Source organism: Mustela erminea, chromosome 2 (assembly GCF_009829155.1).
Source record: "Mustela erminea isolate mMusErm1 chromosome 2, mMusErm1.Pri, whole genome shotgun sequence".
Lineage (NCBI taxonomy): Eukaryota > Metazoa > Chordata > Mammalia > Carnivora > Mustelidae > Mustela > Mustela erminea.
Window position 1 is genome coordinate 12194713 of NC_045615.1, and position 7889 is coordinate 12202601.

Here is a 7889-nt window from a genome sequence, read left to right on the forward strand (position 1 = left end):
CTCATGGTACAGTTTCACTTGTATGTCTGCCCAAATATTTTCTGAAAATTGGCAGCTAGTTCCTGAGGTTTCATCAGATTCAGGTTTAATCAGTTTAGCAGGACTATAGGTTTTCTTGTGTGTTTTCATCAGAAGACTCATAATACCTTATCTCTCTTTTTTTTTTTTTTAAGATTTTATCCATTTATCTGACAGAGATCACAAGTAGACGGAGAGGCAGGCAGAGAGAGAGAGAGGGAAGCAGGCTCCCTGCTGAGCAGAGAGCCTGATGTAGGGCTTGATCCCAGGTCCCCAAGATCATGACCCAAGCCAAAGGCAGTGACCCAACCCACTGAGCCACCCAGGTGCCCCACCTTAACTCTCTTTTTGTGCTTTCAGTAAACATTGCTACCCAAAGCCTAGATCCATTCATTCATCAAGAGTTGCAAAAGGGTGGTATTCTTTTTTTTATTATTTCTTTTCAGTGTTCCGGAATTCATTGAAAAGGGTGGTATTCTAATTTTCAATAGTATTTTTACAGAAATAGAAAAAACAATCCTAAAATGTATATGAAACTGCAAAAGACATCGAATAGCCAAAGGAATTCTGAAAAAGCACAAAGCTAGAAGCATGTCACTTAGTGATTTCAAACTCTTACGAAGCTATAGTAATCAAAACAACATGGTACTGGTATAAAAACAGACACATGAACCAATGGAACAGGTTCAAAAGCCCAGAAATAAACCCAGACATACATGTTCAACTAATATTTGACAAGGAAGTCAAAACATTAAATAGAGAAAGGACAGTCTCCATTATATGTTAATTAAAAAATAAAATTTTTAAAAAGAGAGAGAAAGGACAGTTTCTTCATTAAATAGTAGTAAGGAAAAAATGTATATTGACATGTAAAAGAATGAAACTAGACCCTTATGCCACTCACACAAAATTAACAAGAAATGGATTAAAGACTTAAATGTAAGACCTGGAACCATAAAACTCCTAGAAAATAATAATAATAATAAAAGAGTTTCTTCACACAGGTCTGGTCAATGATTTTTTTGGCTATGACACCTAAATCACAAGCAAAATAAATAAATAAATAAATAAATATTAAAAAACATGTGGAACTACTTCAAACTAAAAAGCTTCTGAAAACGAAATAATAAATATTTAGATCCTGGATGCCTTCAACAGCAAGACATGAGTTCCCTGACCCACCAGCCCAGGTCCGGGTGCCTGCATCTCCACCACCCATGGAGCAGAGTGCCTGGCACCCGCACGAAAGCAGTGGAGAGGCCCGCTCAGCAGTCAGAGCTGACTCTACTTGAGACTCACCTGGTGGTTGTCCTGCCTCTTCCCCTGTCCATTCCTGCTTTGGAGTTCTAGCCCCTCGCTGCACAATGTCTTAATTCCTCAAACCCATCTCCAGTTCCTGTGACCTCAGCGTCCCCACTTCATACTCATCTGTCACTACCATATCTTGGGGCTTCTGGTCCTTTTGGGCCTCATTTGCCTCAAGGTCCCATTTCTTTGTGCCTCAGCGCCCTATTCTCTCCAGACCTTGTGTCTCAGGTCTTGTGTATCTCAGGGTTCCCCTCTGCTCACAGCATCCTTCACCCTGCTGCCTCTTTGCTTTCTCCTCTCTCCCTGGGTTTCCCACCTCCTCAGTGTCCATTCTCCACCTCTATCTTAGGTGGCTTTGTCTCACTTCCTTCCCGCTGGGACACATCCTTGCTATGACCTCCCTGCTTCCTGCCACCTTTCTTGGTGGCCCATTGTTCCCCCATGAGAGGCAGTGCTGGTTGCAGGCAGTCTGTGAGGAAGGGCTGGAGCCAGACCCAAAGCTGGTCCTCTCAGGAAGCACAGTAGGTCTAGGGTGGCCTCTGGCTGAAGGCAGTGGGTGGGAGCTCAAAGAACCCCTGAAGGGTTGCCCTGCCATCTCTGCAAATGTGATTCTGTACAATTTGGTGTTAGCAATAAAACACAATGTACAAAACAAAAAAGAAATAAGAGCCGCATTTCCCCAATTTCTGTATTTACTTCAACATGCCTGAAATTGAGGCATCATGCCAGTTCTTCCCACATCCCCGCTTTCTCCTCCTTTATAAATTAAAATCAGGGGCACCTGGGAGGCTCAGTGTGCAAAGCATCTGAGTCTTCATTTCAGCTCAGGTCATGATCTCAAGACGAAAAGATCGGCCCCAGATGGGGCTCCACACTCAGGCAAGAGTCTGTTTGTCCCTCTCCCTGTGCCGGCCACCCTCTTCCTCTCTCAAATAAGTAAATAAAATCTGAAATAAATAAATAAAATGAAAATCATACCCAAAAGCAATTATCCTGAATCTTGCACTGATGCAACAGCTTAAGATGTAAAATCTCCTAGGCAACAGAATGTCAATTAAAACTTGTTTTGGGAAAGTGTCTTCAGTTTAAGATGAAATGCTTTGGGTCCCATTGATATGTTTCAAATGGCAAGATTAATGGCAATTTTCCACCCTGTCATCTAATAGTAAAACTTACAATTCTTAGTGACAGAGAAAATCCTGAAGGCAACTCAGGAAAAGAAGTCTGTAACATACAATGGTAAAAATATTATATTGGCAGCAGACCTATCCACAGAGGCCTGGCAGGCCAGAAAGGACTGGCATTGATATATTCAGAGCACTAAATGAGAAAAATATGCAGCCAAGAATTCTATATCCAGGTAGGCTGCCACTGAAAATAGGAGGAAAGATAAAAAGCTTACAGGACAAATAAAAATTAAAAGAATTTGCAAACACCAAACCAGCCCTAAAGGGAATATTGAAAGGGGTCCTCTAAGCAAAGAGAGAGCCTAAAAGTAGTAGACCAGGAAGGAAGAGAAACAATATACAGTAACAGTTACCTTGCAGGCAATACAATGACACTAAATTCATATCTTTCAATACTTACACTGAATGTAAATGTTCTAAATGCCCCAAAAGACACAGGTTATCAAAATGGATAAAAAACAAGACCCATCAAGGGCGCCTGGGTGGCTCAGTGGGTTAAAGCCTCTGTCTTTGGCTCAGGTCATGTTGTCAGGTCCTAGGATCGTGCCCCGCATTGGGCTCTCTGCTCAGCAGGGAGCCTGCTTCCCTTCCTCTCTCTGTCTGCCTCTCTGCATACTTGTGATCTCTGCCTGTCAAATAAATAAATAAATAAATAATCTTTAAAAAAGAAAATAAACAAGACCCATCAATATGCTGTCTACAGGAAACTCATTTTAGATGCAAAGAGAACTCCAGATTTAAAGTGAGGAGGTGGAAAACAATTTACCATGCTAATGGACATCAAAAGAAAGCTGGGGTAGCAATCCTTATATCAGATAAATTAGATTTTAAGCCAAAGACTAGAATAGTAGATGAGGAAGGACACTGTATCTTACTTAAAGAGTCTGTCCAACAAGATCTAAAAATTTTAAATATCTCTGCCCCTAACATGGGAGCAGCCAATTATATAAACCAATTAATAGCAAAATCAAAGAAACACCTTGACAGTAATACAATAATAGTAGGGGACTTTAACAACCCCTCACTGAAATGGACAGATCATCCAAACAAAGATCAGCAAGGAATTAAAGGCTTTAAATGACACACTGGACAAGATGGACATCACAGATATACTCAGAACATTCCATTCCAAAGCAACAGAATACACATTCTTCTCTAGTGCACATGGAACATTCTCCAGAATGGATTACATCTGGGGTCAAAAATCAGGTATCAACCAGTACCAAAAGATTGGGATCATTCCCTGCATATTTTCAGACCACAATGCTCTGAAGCTAGAACTCAATCATGAGAGGAAATTTGGAAAGAACCCAAATGCACGGAGGCTAAAGAGCATCCTTCTAAAGAATGAATGGGTCAACCAGAAAATTAAAGAATTGAAAAAATTCATGGAAACAAATGAAAATGAAAATACAACTGTTCAAAATCTGTGGGACACAGCAAAGGCAGTCCTGAGAGGAAATTATATAGATATATAAGCCCTTCTCAAGAAACAAAAAATGTCTCAAATGCACAAGCTAACCCTACACCTAAAGGAGTTTGAGAAAGAAGAGCAAATAAAGCCTAAACCCAGCAGGAGAAGAGAAATCATAAAGATCAGAGCAGACAGAAATCAATGAAATAGAAACCAAAAGAACAGTAGAACAAATCAACAAAACTAGGAGATTGTTCTTTGAAAGAATGAATAAGATTGATAAGCCCCTGGCCAGACTTATTAAAAAGAAAAGAGAAAGGACCCAAATTAACAAAATCATGAATGAAAGGGAGAGATCACAACCAACACCAAAGAAATACAAACAATTATAGGAGCATATAATGAGCAAACTATACACCAGTAAATTTGACAATATGGGAGAAATGAATGCATTCTTAGAGATGTATAAACTACCAAAACTAAAGCAGGAAGAAATAAAAAAAAACCTAAGCAGACACATAACCAGTAGGGAGATTGAAGTAGTCATCAAAAATCTCCCAACAAACAAGAGCCCAGGGCCAGATGGCTTCCCAGGGGAATTCTACCAAACATTTAAAGAAGAATTAATACCTATTCTCCTGAAACTGTTCCAAAAAATAGAAATGGAAGGAAAACTTACAAACTCATTTTATGAGGCCAGCATTAACCTGATCCCAAAACCAGACAAAGACACCATCAAAAAGGAGAATTATAGACCTATACCCTTGATGAACACAGATGCAAAAATTCTCACCACAGTACTAGCCAATAGGATCCAACAGTCCATTAAAAGGATTATTCATCACAACCAAGTGGGATTTATTCCTGGGCTGCAAGGTTGGTTCAACATCCCCAAATCAATCAATGTGATCCAATGCATTAATAAAAGAAAGAACAAGAACCATATGATACTCTCAATAGATGCTAAAAAAGCATTTGACAAAGTACAGCATCCCTTCCTGATCAAAACTCTTCAAAGTGTAGGGACAGAGGGTACATACCTCAATGTCATCAAAGCCATCTATGAAAAATCCACAGTGAATATCATTCTCAATAGGGAAAAACTGAGAGCTTTTTTGCTAAGGTCAGGAACATGGCAGAGATGTCCACTATCACCACTGCTATTCAACATAGTACTAGAAGTCCTAGCCTCAGCAATCAGACAACAAAAAGAAATAAAAGGCATCTGAACTGGCAAAGAAGAAGCCTAACTCTCACTCTTTGCAGATGATATGATACTTTGTATGGAAAACCAAAAGACTCCACTCCAAAAATGTTAGAACTTATACAGGAATTCAGTAAAGTGTCAGGATATAAAATCAATGCTCAGAAATCAGTTGCATTTCTAGACACCAACAACAAGACAGAAGAAAGAGAAATTAAGGAAACAATTCCATTTACAATTGCACCCAAAACCATGAGATACTTAGGAATAAACTAACCAAAGAGGTAAAGGATCTGTACTTTGAAAACTATAAAGTACTCATGAAAGAAATCGAGGAAGACACAAAGAAATAGAAAAATGTTCCATGCTCATAGATTGGAAGAAAAAATATTGTGAAAATGTCTATGCTACCTAAAGCAATCTACACATTTAATGCAATCCCTATCAAAATCCCATCCATTTTTTTCCAAAGAAATGGAACAAATAATCCTAAAATTTATATGGAACCAGAAAAGACCCTAAATAGCCAAAAGAATGTTGAAAAAGAAAGCCAAAGTTGGTGGCATCACAATTCCAGACTTCAAGCTCTATTACAAAGTTGTAATCATCAAGACAGCATGGTACTGGCACAAAAACAGACATGTAAATCAATGGAACACAATAGAGAACCCAGAAATAGACCCTCAACTCTATGGTCAACTAATCTTTGACAAAGGAGGAAGGAATGTCTAATGGAAATAAGATAGTCTCTTCAACAAATGGTGTTGGTAGGGTGCCTGGGTGGCTCAGTGCTTAAACCTCTGCCTTTGGTTCAGGTCACAATCCCAGGGTCCTGGGATCAAACCCCACATCAGGCTCTCTGCTCAGATGGAGCCTGCTTCCTCCTCTCTCTCTGCCTGACTCTCTGCCTGCTTGTGATACCAGTCTGCTAAATAAATAAAATCTTTTTTAAAAAATCATAAGAAAAATACATTTATTTTTTTAAATGGTGTTGGTAAAATTGGACAGCCACATGAAAAAAAATCAAACTGGACCATTTCCTTACACCACACACAAAAATAGACTCAAAATGTATGAAAGACCTCAGTGTGAGACAGGAATCCATCAAAACCCTTATGGAGAACACAGGCAGCAACCTCTTTGACCTCAGCCACAGCAACTGCTTCCTAGAAACATTGCCAAAGACAAGGGAAGCAAGGGCAGAAATGAACTATTGGGACTTCATCAAGGTCAAAAGCTTTTGCACAGCAAAGGAAACAGTCAACAAGACCAAGACAACTGACAGAATGGGAGAAGATATTTGCAAATGACATATCAGATAAAGGGCTAGTATCCAAAATCTATAAAGAACTTAGCAAACTCAATACCCAAAGAACAAATAATCCAATCAAGAAATGGGCAGAGGTCATGAACAGACATTTCTAAAAAGAAGACATTCAGACGGCCAACAGACACATGAACAGACACACTCCACATCACTCAGCATCAGAGAAATACAAATCTAAACCACCAGTCAAGGGGTACCTGGGTACCTCAGTGGGTAAGCTTCTGCCTTCAGCTCTCGTCATGATCTCAGAGTCCTGGGATCGAGCCCCACATCAGGCTCTCTGCTTGGCGGGGAGCCTGCTTCCCCCTACCCTGCCTGCCTCTCTGCCTACTTCTGATTTCTCTCTCTGTGTGTGTCAAATAAATAAACAAAATCTTAAAAAAAAAAAAAAAAAAGCCTATCTGTCAGAATGGCTAAAAATTAACAAATCAGGAAATGACAGATGTTGGTGAGGATGTAGAGAAAGGGGAACCCTCCTACACTATTGGTGGTAATGCAAGTTGGTGCAGCCACCCTGGAAAACAGGATGGAGGTTCCTCAAAAAGTGGAAAAATAGGGCTACCCTACGACCCAGCAATGGCACTACTGGGTATTTACCCTAAAGATACAAATGCAGGGATCCAAAGGGGCATGTGCACCCAAATGATTATAGCATTTATAGCCAATGTTTATATAATGTTTATGGAAAGAACCCTTGATGTCCATCAACAGATGAATGGATAAAGAAGAGTGGTACACACACACACACACACAGACACACACACACACACACACAGGAATACTATGCAGCCATCAAAAGAAATGAAATCTTCCCACTTGCAACAATGTAGATGGAACTGGAGGGTATTATGCTGAGCAAAATAAATTAATCAGAGAAAGACAATTACCATATGATCTCTCTGATATGAGGAATTTGAGACGTACGGTGGGGTTTGTGGGGGTAGGGAAGGGAAAAATGAAACAAGATGGGATTGGGAGGGAGACAAACCATAAGAGACTGTTAATTTCACTTAACAAACTGAGGGTTGCTGGGGGGTGAGAGGAGGGATAGGATGGCTAGGTTATGGACATTGGGTAGGGTATGGGCTATGGTGAGTGCTGTGAGATGTGTAAGCCTGTTGATTCACACACCTGTACCCCTGATGCAAATAATACATTGTATGTTAATAAAAATACATTTTTAAATATTTTATTTATTTATTTGACAGACAGAGATCACAAGTAGGCAGAGAGGCAGGCAGAGAGAAAGAAAGGAGGAAGAAGACTCTCCGCGGAGCAGACAGCCCAATGCGGGGCTCGATCCCAGGAGTCTGGGATCATGACCGGAGCCGAAGGCACTGAGCCACCCTGGCGCCCCAATGAATTTTTTTTTTTTTAAAAAAGAAGTAACAACTGTGACAGAGGTCACAAATTAACTTGCTCATTTGAGTG